The sequence below is a fragment of the Morus notabilis genome, unplaced genomic scaffold (assembly GCF_000414095.1).
Source record: "Morus notabilis unplaced genomic scaffold, ASM41409v2 Scaffold409, whole genome shotgun sequence".
Lineage (NCBI taxonomy): Eukaryota > Viridiplantae > Streptophyta > Magnoliopsida > Rosales > Moraceae > Morus > Morus notabilis.
The window spans coordinates 425465-442721 of record NW_010357248.1 but is presented as its reverse complement, the minus strand read 5'-3'; the positions used below and the strand labels follow the sequence as shown (position 1 = coordinate 442721).

Below are 17257 nucleotides of genomic sequence, written 5' to 3'. Positions count from 1 at the left end.
GGGGTGCTCTAGGAATTGTGACATACCTTTGGCATTTATCGCAACGTCGGGCGTATTGAAAAGCGTCATTTTTTAGCGTGGGCCAGTAGTATCCTTGCCTCAAAACCTTTAGAGCCAGAGACTGTCCCCCAGTATGGTTACCACAGACTCCTTCATGGATTTTTTGGAGGACCTTCTGGGTTTCGGCATCACCCAGACACCACTGTAGAGGTGTTGAATAGCCTCGTCGGTAGAGCAAGTCGTCGTACAATAAGTACCTAGCAGCTCTATACCTAACCCGTCTGACTTCATCTTTATTATCTGGCAGATGCGCGTCCATTAGGTATTGGATAAGTGGTGTCATCCAATTTCCACCTTCTTGGACGATTAACGCCTTAGCTTGTTCTTCAATGGTCAGCCGCTCCAATTCTTCGATGGGAACGACCCCCAGGGTGTCAGAATCTCTTGAAGATGCTAGTTTTGCTAGGGCATCGGCGTTCGCGTTTTCAGCCCGCGGTATCTGAAGTATTTCGTAGTTTTTGAACTTAACGAGTTCTTCCTTTACTTTTCTCAAGTACGCTCCCATCTTCTCGCCACGCGCTTGGTATTCTTCCTTTACTTGCGCGACGACCAATTGAGAATCGCTGAAGACGCTGAGCCTTTCGATCTTCAGGTGGCTGGCTAACCATAGTCCGGCAATTAGTGCTTCATATTCCGCCTCATTGTTCGACGCATTAAATTTAAATCGAACCGCCGAGGTAATCTTGTGGCCTTCGGGGCTGATTAACAAGACGCCGGCTCCTGACCCGTTTTCGTTCGACGCCCTATCCACGTAGAGCTTCCATTTTGTAACCTCGACTTCTCCAGATGCGGCGGGAGCTGGTCTATGAGAGAACTCAGCCAGAAAATTGACGAGCGCTTGGCCCTTGATCGCAGTTCTTAGCACGTATTATATGTCAAACTGGCTTAATTCTACCGACCATTTGAGCAGTCGATCGGAAATTTCGGGCTTTTGTAGAGCCTGTCTCAGCGGGTGGTTTGTGAGTACCCGTATTGTGTGAGATTGGAAATAGTGCCGAAGCTTCCTTGAAGCTACCATCAGGGCGAGGGCTAGGCGCTCCATTTCGCTGTATCTTGACTCGGCGTCGAGGAGCCTTTTGCTCACATAGTAGATCGGCAGTTGCACCCTCTCTTCTTCTCTTACTAATACGGAACTTACGGCGTGTTGGGACACGGAGAGGTATAGGCTAAGCTCCTCGTTGACGTTTGGTTTTAACAAAATCGGGGGCTTGCCCAAATGTTCCTTCAATTTCTGGAAGGCCTCTTCACATTGTGGTGTCCACTCAAAACGCTTGCTTCCCTTCAAAGCGTCGAAGAAGGGGACACATTTGTCGGTTGCTTTTGATATGAACCTGTTTAGGGCGGCGACACATCCTGTTAATCTTTGCACTTCCTTTGGCTTTGTTGGGGACCGCATATCCTGTAGGGCTTTGATCTTCTCGGGGTTAGCTTCAATCCCACGGTTGCTGACCATAAAGCCGAGGAATTTCCCCGACCCAACTCCAAAGGCACATTTCTAGGGATTGAGTTTCATAGGTATTTTCTTAATACACCAAACATTTCCCCCAAATGATTGACGTGATGGCTGGCCCTGGTGCTTTTTACAAGCATATCGTCGACGTAGACCTGCACCGTTTTGCCGAGCTGTTGAGCGAACATTTTATTCACAAGCCTCTGATAGGTAGCCACTGCATTTTTCAGGCCGACAGGCATCACCTTGTAGCAGTAGAGGCCTCTGTCGGTTATGAAGGATGTGTGCTCCTCGTCGGCTGGATGCATGGGGATCTGGTTGTATCCGGAGTAGGCGTCCATAAAGCTCAGCATCTCATGTCCCGCCGTGGCGTCGACTATCTGGTCTATTCGAAGGAGTGGAAAGCCATCCTTTGGGCAGGCTTTGTTGAGATCGCTGAAGTCGACGCACGTTCTCCAGTTCCCGTTGGGCTTGATCACTAGAACGGGGTTTGATACCCAACGTGGGTAATGGGCCTCCCTAATGAACCCATTATTGATCAGCTTGTCGACATCTTCTTTCAGCGCTTCATACCTCTCGGGGTTCATCGGTCGACGTTTCTGGCGCTTTGGCGGATATGAAGGGTCGACGTTTAGGGAGTGACATATTACCTCGGCATCGATCCTTTCCATGTCGGAATGATTCCAGGCGAAGACATCTAAGTTCTTCCTGAGGAAATTTTTGATCTCAATCTTAAGTGATGGGGCTAAGCCCGAGCCCATTTTTAGCACTTTGGTGGACTCGCCTTCATCAACTTGGATTTTCACCAACTGCTCGACGGGTTGAGACCATGTGACTTTCTCTTGGATCCTGGGGTCTATGTCCTCGATGAGGTTCTGGTGAACCATCATTGCCTCCTGTCTTCCTGGCTTGTCATATCCGCGTAGGGTGTCAGAGTATACAACCTTAGCTTCATACTTGTTGCTTTTCATTTCCCTTACACCATTTGGGGTAGGGAACTTGACCTTTTGGTGGTAAACGGAAGTTATGGCCCTTAGCGCCTGAAGGGTTGGTCTTCCAATCACGGCGTTGTATTGGGAGCCTCCTTTTATAACCACAAAGTTAGCCATTGTGGTAGCCTATCGGGGTTTTTCTCCAGCGGTTATAGGCAACCGGATGGTCCCCTGGGGGATGACGGAGTCCCCAGTGAAACCATATAGCGGTCTGGAGGTTTTTTCCAATTGTTCCTTCTAGATCCCCATTTTCTCTAAGCAGTTGGAGTATAGGAGGTCTACCGAGCTCCCATTGTCCACCAGGATTATGCACACGGTGTGGTTTCCTATCATGGCTTCCACCACTAAAGCGTCGTTGTGGGGGAAATGAACCCCACTGGCGTCATCCTCGTTGAAGGCCACGTCAGTGTGACTGTACCTTGGGATTTTTGCGGCGGAGACGCTCTAGAATCGCTCCTGATAAACCCCCCTGGCCTCATGGGTGTAGTCCTTCTGGGACCTCCTTGAGTCTCCTCCTATATAAGGACCGCCGAGGACAGTCCGTATGACACCGATGGGTTCTCAGTCTTCTGGGCGCTGGTTCTCTTCTCGGCACCGACCGTCATTTTGTCCACCGTGGCCGTCATTGCGAGGTCTCTGTTCAGCCCTGAACTCTTGTAACCTTCCTTCACGGATTACTCTTTCGACTTCATCCTTGAGGTCGGCGCAATCGTTGGTGTGGTGGCCGACATCGCCTTGGAACCTACAGAATTTCTTCTGGTTCCTTCGGCTGGGATCTGACTACATCGGTTCTGGTCGGCGCAGTAAGTTCCCGCGGCCGACCTGATTGAAGACCTCCTCGACTCCTACCGTTAGCTCGTGGTAGGAATCGTATTTTTGGAACAGTCGAGGCTTACGGGTATCCTCTTGCCTTGGCTTCTTAGCTTCTGGAGCGCTCATCGTCGCGGCGGGCTGCTTGTCTCCGTTTCCTCCACCTCGACGCTTCTTCCCATCCTGTTTCACAGGCGTCGACCCTTGTTCGGTTCCTTTATTCTTGTTGGACCTGTGCTCGGGGTCGTTCGCGTCCGCCTCTTCGGCATTGATGTACCCCTGCGCTCGCGCCAAAAACTCCCTGTAGCTGGACAAAGGTTTCCGGTTCAGCTCTCTTTTAAATGGGGTAATTTTCTTCATACTAGATAAGGCTCCCATCAAGGCCTCTTTATCTGTTATATCCATCGTGGCGGCGACAGCTTCCCCATATCTCGCGAGCCATTCCCTTAGTGACTCGTTCGGCTTTTGGTATACCGTCGTCAGATTCTGCTTTGGAGGGACGTACTTTTTGACCCCAATGAATTGGAGGGAAAATGCTTCCTTCAACTCATCCCAGCTCAAGATAGAGTTTGGCCTCAGCGTCCGGAACCATCTTCGGGCAGAATCCGTCAAATGGTTTCGAAAGGCTCGGCACATGATCTCCTCGGCATAACCGTGTAAGAGCATGTGCCCTGTGTACATCTCCAAATGGTCGTCAGGATCTCCTCGCCTATCATACGGTGGGATTGACGGCGACCTGTACTTATCGGGGAGAGGGGGCGTCATTATTTTTTCGGTAAACGGATGGTGATGTGTGCGGCTGGACGTGATATCGACGTTTACCACCTCAGTCACACGATCTATATTCTTTTTTAGGCCCGCCACGTCCCCTGTCAGTTGAAATGGCCGAGCTGGCTACTCTCGACACTTCTGCCCTCTGAGCGTTGGGTCCGCCTCGGCCCTGGCCGCCTGCCTGTACTGATCCTGAGTCTCCTGGTGGGTTTCCACTAGGATTCTGGGATAGTACCTCGGGGTTTCCCAGACCTCTCGGTACCCGGTCCTCGGGAGCTCGGAGTCCGGCGGCCCCCAAACGGCTGCCAGAGGATTGGGTATGCCTAAGCCTGGGAGGGCCCCGGTGATTCTCACTATCTCCGGTTCCCTCTTGGATATGTGGGTGGTCACCGTGGTTCGGATTTTCTGCCATGGCAAGTCCCTGCGGCCTCGGGGCGTCTTCCAATGGCGGCATGGAGTTCCTTCCATCCAAGCGTTCCACCACGGTTATTAGCCCTCGTACCAGCTCGGTTAGAGTGGTTAGTTGGGCCTGCATCTGCATCGGATCTGGCCGTGGTGCATCTGGAGGTGGGACTTCGTTTCTGACCGGGCGTAGATCTTCTTCCATCCTGCTATTCCCTGGATGGATGGCGGTTTATAACTATGTTGTTGGGAGTCAAACGCTTTCGGTCCCCAGCGGAGTCGCCAATTGTTGACGGTCAAATTTCACCAACAAAAACTGACCGGGTTACCTCTGGTTTCCCTTTGGATTACCGGCCTTTGTGTAGTGAACGTGTGAGGATTAGTTGAATATGTATGTTTGTGTGTTAACCAAATTATGCATAGATAAACGACACAAGGAATTTTATAGTGGTTCACTCCATATAATGAGAGCTACATCCACTGTGATTTTGTATTTATTTTGAGAAAGTAACAATTTACAACAATTGCTCTTATTCAATCTTTTTTTTTCTCTTTGCTGGAATCTCTCAACCCCTGCCTTACTGGGGGTCTTCCTCTTTTTATACTGGGCTTCTTTCGCTTAGGGGGTTTCCTTCCTAGGTGGGAGCACTCAAGTGCTCTTCCTTGGTAGGCCCAGACGTAGCCCACTAATTAGCACTGTTCACTCAACCAATTAGTCTCTTATTACGGCTCTGTGCTTCTCCGTAATACTTTTCTGTCCCCTGTGTGAGGCGGTTTGAGAGCTTGTAATTAATGCTTGCAGACGTCTTCCACTTTTGCACCCAACCCGTCACGTCTTCTAAAGAACGTTCCCCTCGTCGTCAGCGCTGCTTGGCCCAATCGCCCTCTTTGGGTCCTTTCTGTGGTCGAGGGATCTTCGTGTCTACGGCGCGATCTGTCGACGCCATAAGGGATCGTCATCCTAATTTGGACTTCGCGCTTTCCAGCGGAATAGGAGGGGTCTGTAGGCGTCGAGGCTTTTTGCTTGGTGGGGAGTAGTCAAGGCCACGTGTCGCATTTCCATTCGTCCATGTGTCCGTCACATTTTCCCACACAACAACAACCTTTCTTTAGTGTTTGACTTTACGCTTTTGAATAATTGTTGCAGGAGCGTGGTGCACTTAGATGTCATTAACACACTTCAAAGCTCGATTAGTGGACACTCACAACAACAACAACAATAACAAGCCTTAATCCTAATTTAATTGAGATCGGCTATATGAATTTTACTTTTCCACACGGCTTTGTTCGAAATTAAACTTTCCTGAAGGCTTAGATCTAAAATGTCTTTCCTAACAATTTCGGTTCACGTAATTCTTGGTCTACCCCTCCCTCTCATAATATTAGGTATAAGAATGTCCTCCTAATCACGAACTGGTGCTTCTAGCAGTCTACGTTGGACATGCTCGAAACCACCTCAAGCAGCCTTCACGCACCTTATCTTCTATTGGTACTACACCTACTTTATTATGAATAACTTCATTTCTTATACGATCTATTCTCGTAATTTCTGTCACATTAATCTTAGATATATGTTGTCTCTTAATGGCCCAACATTCACTACCATATAACATAACTAGGCGGATTATAGTCCTATAGAACTTTCCTTTCAACTTAATAGGCATCTTGTCATTACATAAAACTTCCGTAGCATTCTTCCACTTAACCCATCTTGCCTTAATCCTATGTTGAATATCCTCTTCTATATCTCCTTCGTACTGCACTATAAACCCAAGGTACCTAAACTTCCTAGAAGCCCCAATCTCCACATCATCTAAAGAAATTTCATCACTCTGATTACTTGAGTTACTAAACCTACAATGCATGTATTCAGTTTTCGTCGTACTTAACTTAAATCTCTTTGTCTCGAGAGTCTGTCTCCACAGTTCTAACTTACGGTTAACTCATTCCCTATGTTCATCAACTAAAACTATATTATCCACAAAAAGCATACACCAATGAACTTTACCTTAGATTTCTCTTGTCAGCTCATCCATCACGATGGTGAAAAGATAAGGACTAAGAGCAGATCCTTGATGAAGGCCGATCCGAATGGGAAATTCTGTCGTGTAGCCTCCAGCAGTTCTCACACTCGTGACCACCCCATCGTACATGTCCTTAATTACCTTAATATACCTCACATGCACTCCTCTCTTTTCTAGCACCCACCATAAAACTTCCATTGGCACCCTATCATATACATTTTCTAAATCTATAAAGACCATATGTAGGTCCGTCTTGGCTTCTTTGTACCTTTCAATCAGCATCCTAAGAAGAAAAATGACTTTCGTGGTTGATCTGTCTGGCATGAAGCTAAATTGGTTACCTGAGATGGTAGTTGTGGCCCTTAATCGCCTTTCGATAACTCCCAAAGTTTCATAGTGTGGCTTATTAACTTTATGTCCCTATAATTGTTACAATTCAACACATCTCCTTTATTCTTGAAGATGAGGACAATAATATTTTTCCTCCATGCATCAGGCATATGCTTCTTCTTTAGTATCTCATTAAAAAGCTTAGTGAGCCACACAATTTTCGCATCTCCTAACGCCATCCAAACCTTTATTGGAATATCATCTGGCCCACATGCCTTCCCCTTTTTCATTTTTTGTAGTACAGTTTTAACTTCTGAGACGCTGATTCCTCTTGTATACATCACATTGGGTTCTCTTTGTGACCTAAGATTGCAAACTCTATCGCATGATCATCATTATAAAGCTTCTCAAAGTAACTCCTCCACCTTTCCCTAATGTCTTTATCTCTTATCAGAACCTGATCCGTATCATCATTAACACACCTCACTTGATTTAGGTCATGACACTTCCTTTCTCTTATCTTAGCTAGTTTATATATATTATTCTCTCCTTCTCTAGTCTTAAGTTTCCTATATACCCCATCTAAGTAAGTAGAACAAGCCTTACCAACTACTCGCTTAGCTTCTTTCTTCGCTTCTTTGTACTTATTAAAAGTTTCAACATCCTTACGCTTTGGTAAATCTCTATATAAATCCCTCTTGATCCTAACGTCTTTTGAACTTCCTCACTCCACCACCAGGTTTCTTTTCCAGGGGGGCCTTTACCTCTAGATTCTCCTAGTACCTCCTTTGCTACTTTTCTAATGCAGCTGGTCATGGCATCCCACATAGTATTTACATCACCTACATATGACCAAGTAGCATCATCTAACAACTTCTCTTTAAAGGCCAATTACTTTATTCCCTTCAAATGCCACCAACGAGTTCGTGGGAGGTGGTTTATCTTAATCCTTCTATAGCAAAGCTTAATGCTCACACCTAAGATCATTAACCTATGTTGGGTGGCTAGTACTTCTCCAAGAATTACTTTACAATTCTTACATAGAGAACGATCTCTATAACTGGTGAGAAAATAATCTATTTGGCTTAAGATCCTTCCATTCTTAAAAGTTATCAAGTGAGAATCTCTTTTCTTGAAAAATGTATTTGTTATGATAAAATCATGTCCCAACGTAAATTCCAAAATAAATTTTCCTTCTTCGTTTCGAGTTCCAAAACCAAAACCACTATGGATCCTTTCGAAGTTTTCCCTATACTTACCAACATGCCCATTGAAATTTTCTCCAATGAAAATGTTATCTTCATTGCCTATACGACACACTAAGTCATCCATGTCTTCCAAGAACTTGACTTTAGTTTCCGCATCCTATCCTATTTGTGGAGCGTAAGCACTAATTACATAGATGGACTTATTTTCTAGTACGAATTTGAGCATTATAATTCTATCCCCTATTCGCTTAATCTCAACTACGTCATCCTTCACCGTTTTGTCCACTAGAATACCAACTCCATTGCGATTCCTTTTCCAACCTGTATACCATAACTTGTGTTCTAAATTTTCAATCTCCTTTGCTTTCTCTCATGTCCACTTCGTTTCCTGTAAACATAAAATGTTAATTCTTCTTCTTACCATAACATCTACTAACTCCATAGATTTACCAGTTAAAAAACTTACATTCTAATTACCTAAACGAATTTTCCTATCATGGGCTAGCTCTGCCCGTTGCACACGTCCATGAATGTGCAACCCCCCTTGCATATTTTTTACCATATATGGGTCCGACATGGCGCATGGGCTCTCTTTTTCCCCTACACGCGTCCATGAATGTGCGAAGACCCCCCTTCCCTATTTCACACTATACCCAGGGCCCGGCATAGCGCGTCGCACGTAGGGAACACCCCAACATATTCTATGTGAGTGAAATTTATGGGAGTGACTTATTTTTATGCTAGCTGTTAATCTACCGCAACCCTCCTCCATTACCCGGGCTTGGGACTGGCTATACAAACGCATAGGCGGAGTTGACCAGTGGACGCTCACTCGAAAACAAATTGAGTTAGTCGAGAAGGCTGGGTTTGGGTATTTAAGATTGATTCCTACAATAAGTCTTGACAATCCACTAATTTCTGCGTTAGTTGAGAGGTGGAGGAGGGAAACAAACACTTTCCACTTGAATGTCGGAGAAATGACTGTAACGCTCAAGGATGTTGCATTGTTGCTTGGACTAGCTACTGATGGAGAACCCATAATCAGTACAACTTACACCACCTGCCACATAGTGTGTGAAAAGTATCTAGGGAAGGCACCAGAATCTGGTTATACTAGTGGAGTGGTAAAGTTAAGTTGGTTGAAAGAGTTCTTTTCTTAGTGTCCTGAAGATGCCCTACTTAAAGGTTGTCGAGCGTCATACCCGTGCTTACCCCTTGTACCTTGTAGGTAGCACAATTTTTTCTACCACCACTGGGAATAAAGTCCCTGTTATGTACCTTCTATTATTTGAGAATTTCTACCGGTGTGGAAAATATGCCTGGGGAGCTGCAGCATTGGCATTCTTGTATAGGGCCTTGGGCAATGCCTCGTTGAGATCTCAGAGTACAATTAGTGGTTGTTTAACACTGCTACAGGTAATTTTCATGCATGTTTCTTTTTATGTACTTTACCTCTTATTATTTCCTTCATTTTTCATAGTATCTTTGGTTTCTATGGATATTTCTTCTTAAAAATCCTTTCTTTTTTTATCTGATGAGCAGTGTTGGAGTCACTTTCACTTGAACATTGGTCGACCAAAGCTCAATCATGATCTGACACATGAGCTCTTTCCATTTGTGCTTAGATGGAAAGGGAAACAAAGTGGTCCAACAGTGAACCGCAATGTAGTATTTTACCGTAAGGCATTGGATTCTCTAAAACCATGTTATGTAAGTTTCTTTTCTTTTCTTTTGTGTCCTGTATAGTGTTCAATTTATAGTCTGATTTTTAATCTATATAGTGTAACACAAATAGTATGTTTTTAATATACAGGTAGAGTGGCTTCCTTATAGAAACATGGATAGTACATTAATTTCAGAAGATATTAAGAATAATATGATCTTAGGGAGGTCAAAAACAATGTTAATTTGTTTTGACAAGGCAGAAAGGCATCTCCCTAACCGTTGCTTAAGGCAATACGGCATGGTTCAGTCAATCCCAGAAGATGTACAGCAATGGGAGAGGAAAAGTCGTGGAGTTGATGGTAGGGTTGACTTGTCAATGAAGATGCAATCAGAAGTTTATGAATGGTCTGAGCGTTGATCTCATATCGTAGATGGTGATAATGCTGTAGTTGAAAATGAATACATGCAGTGGTACCTAAAAATTACCCGTAAATTTGTAGGGAGGCCTATATCTCGCTCATCAGAGTTTCAGAGAACAGTAAGCCTGAGATAGTGAATTATAGTTAATGAATTTTCCGGAATGTTTCCTGATGTAATTGGAATGCAAATGACATATTAGTCTGATATAGTTTCCTTTATTTTGAATTTTGCAGAATGATGGTCTGAGGGATATTGCACATATAGCTGACACATTCTCTACAAAGGGGTTAGATCCTCAACAAATTGAGTTGGTTTCTAGGATCAAATATGTCGCGCATGAATGTCTGAGAGACCAAGTTGGAGGTCCAGCCATTATGACAGCTACCCCACAAGTTGAAGTCGGGAAAAGAGGAAAGGAGAGAGTAAGAAGAAAGAGTACTGGAAAACGTCCAAGAAAGGATGAATCGATGCAATATGATGCAGCTAGCGAGGATGACCAATCTCATGATGGTGCTACTGATGAGATTGCTCAATTGCAATTGCATCATGGAGATAGAGAAGAGAACCACCATCAGCTATATGCTTTAGATAGCGTGGACAATCCTTTACGGATAATTGCAGATGGGGAGAATGAACTTATGCATTTGTGCAGTGCAGATATCGAGATTGATCATTCACCGCTAAACAATGCAACTGTTGAGATAGTTGATGCTGAGATGAGCCATGCATCTATGAAAGCTGACGGGACCCAGTTTCTTAATGAAACAGAAAAGAACAAGGACTCGCAGCCCTGTGCTGCAGTGACTGAGGTTAAGGACTCACAATTTTCTGATGCAACGCTGGAGGTTGACCCGCAAAATCATGATGCAAATGAGGTTGTCAACCCACAATGTCATGAAATAACTAAGGAGGTCATTGACTCACAATTTAATGATACAAATAAGGACGGCGTAGATTCACAGCTTAATGATGCAAATAAGCATGCCATTGAATCACAGCTAAGTGATGCAAGTAAAGAGGTTATTGACTTACAGCCGAGTGATGTAACTAAAAAGGTCATCAACTCCCAGCTCAGTGATGCAAAGGAGGTCACTGACTCACAGCTTAGTGACGTGAAGGAGGTCATGGGCTCACCGCTTCCTGATGCAGTCAACAATGTCAATGGATCACAACTTTCTCAGGTTACTAAGGAGAGTGATCAAGAGACAGCTAAAGCAGCAGCAGAGGTTGTTCAACAATCATCTGTTGAAACTTTCATAGATGTGGAACAACCGAATGTTGTCGCATTGTAGTATAATCTGAAGTCACTATCATGCAACTTTTTGGACTATCATGTAAGAATGATGTGATAATTTCACGTGTGTATGTGTATACATATTGTCTTACCTGCCTTCTTGATCTGATGAATTTGAAATTCCATTTTGTTATGGCAGGCAGCTGAAGACTGACTAATATTTCAAATGAGGCTAGACTAAGGAGTACCTGGATTAATATTTTCTCATGTTTGCGTCATGCTGTGAATTTTTTTTGGCTGATCTAATTTAGTGTTTATAATTTTAGAGTTGCTAATTATATCGTGTAATATCTTAGGTATTTTCAGCTCAAATCCTTTTTTGTATCTTGTGTTCTACACAAGTAGCTTCTCTCTGGATTACATCTTTCATTTCTTTTGTTTCCCCCCAAGAATTTTTTTTCTCACTCTAGCTGGAAAATTCAATCAAGGAAAGATAGCTAGCAAGAAATGAGCCTCTAGCCTCTCATTATAACCAATAGCAAAAATGTGAATTCGACTATTTTTTTCAAAAAAAAAATCCATGTCTTATTTCTTTTTCTTGGGGAAAAAGGGTGTACAACCAAACAATTGGCAAGAGGAGCTTAGATGGCTCTTTATGGTAGCAATCGACGCTCTTTAATGTAGTTTGATACTCATCCATATCCAAGAATCAAGTGATCTAAAATCTTTTGGTCCCTCATGTTGGTTATGACATTAATCGTAGAAAACACTTGACTGGAAAATATTCACAGGCATAATATTTATGATGTTGGACCAAGATGATTAAGGAAATAGAGAGAGAGATACTAGGAGAATAAAAGAAGAATAGAGGGAGAAATTTATGTATTCAATTAGTTATTTAGGACTAGACTCTTACATACTCTTATTGTTAACACATCTGGTAGAGCTGGGGTGACGCGCTCTTCATTTGAGGGATAAGGCCCGCCTGTAAGGTTTTTAGTGAACATTTTTATCAACTTCTAGAGAACCCTTTTAGTAACACTTATGGAGTATTCAAAAATTAGTCATCAAAGTCTGGACTGAAAAATACAAATATTCTAACTTAACCTAGATGACAAACATGTAATTTTGAACTTTTAATTATTGCTAGTTTGTTCCTCATCAATTTGTTCATACGTAATATATTTATTGGCCAGGCAGTTAGTATTCCTGCAGTTAGTTATTTTCTATGTTCATTATTTTCTTGCCAGTAATACTCTCTGCGACATTTGCGGCATGCATGTGAATAGCAGGCCATGAAGTAAAAGGAAAAGGGTAAAAGTTAGGAGTAATTATAAAATTCAGATTTACTCTTTTTGTTACATATATTTTGTTCTAAGTTGTCGTTGACCAGTAGGACCTCTTGAACAGTCCATTTTCCTGTTTGAGCAATATTGGCCTGTTTGTTTGCGTTTTCATTCGTTTTTCACGGTTTTCAAAGCAAAAAAATGAAAACGGGTGTTAAAAACGTGTTTGGTGCAATTTTTTTTAAAAAACAAAACCAAAAACGTTTTTGTTTACTAATCTTCTCGCGCTCAAGTCCCCCGACATGTTGGACACTTGCTCGTCTTTGCTCCTATGGCCAGTCTGCTTTAAACAAACAAATTCAATTCTCTGCTCTTTATTCGTGTTAGAAACTGTAGCTATAATCTATATGGGCCTGTTTAGTTCGCTAATTCGAGTTCTTAATTCGAGTTGAGATGTGACTTTATGTGAGAGCTTTTTACTGTAACAAAAAAGTTAGATGTGACTGTTTCTGAGAGCTTTTTACTATAATAAAATTTGAATTCTAAACTCGAATTGGTAAAATGAACGGGCTATATATATGTTCCATCACCCTGCTTGGTAATTAGCTTTTTTGCAGAAGACCTACCAATTTTTCACAAGATGGTACACCAGCCTTTCTTTTATCATACCATGCATTCGCGTGAGTATTTTATCAAGAATTGGATGATGAAAAATTATTCTGAACCGTTGAAATTTGAATGGTTTTTGTCAAGTGGAATTCATCAATAAAAAGAATAACAATTCTTATGCCTGAAAATTCGTTGCACGGTAGTTTAAGTCCTAGTTTTTACCTCCAATTTTCTTAGGCTTTGTTTGGTATGAAGGATGTTGAGAGGAATGATGGGGAATGTGAAAGGTGGAGAAGATTATGTTAATTATTTATGTTGTTTGGTAAGAAGGATGAAAAGTTAAAATGATAGATAAATGAATATTTGTTTAATTACTATATCGTCTTTTTTATAACTGCATATTAAATTTTTTGAATGATGAAATAGTCTTTTTCAATCTTTAATCGGTGGATTGCATGACTATTTCCATGAGCAGAAGGATGCAAAATAGTGAGCTTGGAGGTAGAGAGCCCCCTCTACCTCTCCTCTCCATCTTAATCTCCCTCAAACCAAACAACGGATTAGAGCTCTCCTTACATCTCTCTACCTCCACCTCTCTCCCTCCCTCTATCTCTCCTTCCTATCAAACACAATCTTAAAGCCAATAGGATTTGAAAATAAGACCAGTAAGACTTCATTTGCTTCACGAATTAGAATTGTGTGGTTTTAAACTTTTTAGTGTTTGAATCAAAAGTTTTGATCTATTTGGATTTATTCGGTTCAAACTAATATTTAGAAGTGGGAAGTTTAAATAAGGAATAAAACATCACATTAGAGAATAAAAGTTTGAACTAATGTTTAGTTAGTATAGAATTGTGAGTAAACTAGAAATAGAATTGTGATTTTAAATCAAAAATACTGTAGCAAATAGGTTCAAACACATGAAAACTTAAAGGGGTTAATTTGTCTAAGAACTATAATTTTGAGTTCACATGGGTTCTCAACCATATTTCAGGTTCAAATTTTTAAGTTTTAATGGGTTGTAAACCAGAAATTGAGTTCAAATCAGAGCCATGGGTTGTAAACCCGCAAAACGGACAGGCACTAAGTTTATACTCGTGGCATCCCCCCTTTTCTCACAAGCATCATAGTTGAAACTTTCAAATTCAAAAAACAGAAATGGTTTTTTTAGTACTAATTCTACTTGGGACAATGACTGAAAGCCTATTAATTTTCTTTGAGGTGTTATCTGCAATATGGATCACACCAAATGAAATAATGAATTTGAGAGAAGGAGTAAACCAGACAGCCACAATTTTTAGAGGTGAGGTTTATTTTTTCTCGGTTTTGGGTTTATTGTTTATGTAAATGTAAAACTATAAAATAAGACAGAGACCAAGCTAGAATGTCCTAAATTCTGCAGACTTTATTGCCATATTATACATCCAAGCTTTATGTATAACAAAGTCAATCCGTACTAAAAATGGAGATCTAGGGAAACTAAGCACTGGAAATTAGAGTCTGTAACAAAATGACTTGTTCGTTCAGCAATTTTCTCATTTGTTTTTAGTTTTTCTAGGAAAAAAAAAAGAAAGAAAAAGCTTAGATCAAATCTCAGTTTGGTTGAAGTGAATCTATTGGCTGCCAAGCATGATACAAAACCGCCTCTCTTTTTTTTTTAATGCCATGATTTTCAGTGATGATTCACAGTAGTTAAGGCTTTTAAATTCTTGACAAAAATTTCACCAGAGTTTTTGGTTGAACTTGAAACCAGACCAGACAACAACTACAATTATTATTATTATTTTTCGTGATTCTGTAGTTCCAATGTGGGTGTGAACCAAAGTGATTGCTATTGACATGAATAGCCGTGTTTTGATGATTTGATGCTAAGCTTACGTCTCAGTTCAAAGAGTACAACAAAAAATTTATGCTATTTGACCCTTTTGTTTCTCCTCTTTTTGATTATCTAACTTATTTGTTCTATCTTAAAAGTATTCCATAGTAAAAGTACCTAAATTGGACTTCTGTTTTGTATGGTTGTCATGAGAAAATACATATTTGGCTTTTCAACTAAAAAAAAAAAAAAGCAACGTTCAGATTTTATTTGGAGATTAATAAAAGTTACTGCATGACAAATATTTTGCCATTAGTAAAGACATTTAAAAATGACTAACATTATGTAACCCACAACCCTTTGGCTTAAAGTTGGAAAGAGCATTTTTTTTCTCTCTCTCTCTCTTTGAGTTGGAGTGGTAAATATAATATATTTAAAAAAAATAATGGTAAAGGTTTTTTTTTATGATGAGGTTATAGTTAGATCATCCTATCTTGTAAATAAAGTAATTTGAAAAGTAATGCATTGTGCCGTGGCTAAATAAGGCATGTTTAGTTTGCTAATTTGAGTTTTTAATTCGGGTTAATATGTGATTTTATGTAAAATCTTTTTATTATAGTAAAAAAATTAGATGTTACTATTTTTTAGAGCTTTTTATTATAACAAAACTCAAATCGGTGAAATAAACGGGGCCTAAGTTTTTAGTATTTTCTTCTTTTCTCTTCTTTGTTAAAAGTCTTTTCAATATGAAATCAATTAACTCAACTTGTGTACAAATGATAACTGATAAAACTTGATAGCACTCATTTATCAACGGAAGATGTCAAATAGAAATGAAAAATTCAAGTCTTTGTTTTAGCGTATAATATAATCATTAAAGACTATAATCCATCATGTACATTATAATTTATAGATAATCCATCATTATTTGCATGCTTGATCACAATTTAACTGCCAGCACCTATTAACTTTGAGAGATTAACATAAAGTAAAGGATTTTCAATACTAAATAGCGTTCTTACAATTTTGATTTAATCTAATAGTTAAAAACTATATCCTACTAATAACATTTTTTTTCCAAGCCTTAAAAAGAATTCTCCAAATTCTCACCTACTATACATAATGATAATAAACCTGTCTAAAAAGTAAATAAGATATATGTAGAAAGATGAAACTTTCTCTCTCTACCAAAATCTCCCAATAATTAGGGGTGGCAATTCATATTACCGTGTTGTGTTGACCCTCCCAGTTAACATGAACGCAACTTATTTATTATTCGTGTTAAAATACAAAACCCAAACACGACATGTATATTGACGGGTTGACACAACACGATTAACCAATTTATTAAACATGTCATAACAGTATCGTGTCAACCTATCTCTAATAACTCGTTTATAAAATGAGTGATAATAAGGTTGTGTCAACTTATTTCTCAACATAGATAACAAACATGTTGTAATTGTGTTACGTATTCGTGTTACTCAAATATGACACGTTTAATAAACAAATTACAACGAGTCAATTACGGATTGGCGAGTCGACTAGAAAACGACATGCTATTTAATTGTATTTCAAGAGATTGACCTATTTTTGACCTAAATTTATTTATGATAAATTAAAATTCACTAATTTCGTACGGATTTCAAACCATAATATCGTATCGTTATTGAATTGTCAGCCCTATCAACAACCCCCTCCTCTTTCCGATTATCCAAAAAAAAAAAATCCCTCCGACTCTCTCTCTCTCTACACATATTTGAGCTGTGACAAAGATGTTATCAAATAAATATCAATATCTTTTGACCCTACCTTGGCTTCAAAAATTAGCAAAAACCTCTCTTAGTTGCCATGACAGAATACAGGTTATTAATCTCTAACCCCCCACAATCACTTCAATCACATCATCCACGAATCTCTCTTTCTCTCTCTCACACACACGCATGCACAAAGAACATACACAGTGATATAGAGAGAGAAACTCACAGAGACAATACATGGATCCAAAAAACACTTGCTACTAAAAATTCACACTGACCAAACGACCACATTCTCCTCCCACACACCTTAACACAAGGACAAACAAAACAAAACACAATGCACTTCTGTTCGTTCTCACTCTTCTTCCTCACCCTTGCCAACCTAACTCTTCATGGCCAGGCCTAGAATGCAAACCAGAT

At 40.7% G+C, this 17257-nt stretch overlaps 1 pseudogene; it reads left to right on the top strand.

Moving 5' to 3' along the window:
* The window catches only part of LOC21403801, a 17636-nt pseudogene extending 6212 nt beyond the window's left edge, over positions 1–11424 (top strand).
* The last annotated feature ends 5833 nt before the right edge of the window (positions 11425–17257 follow it).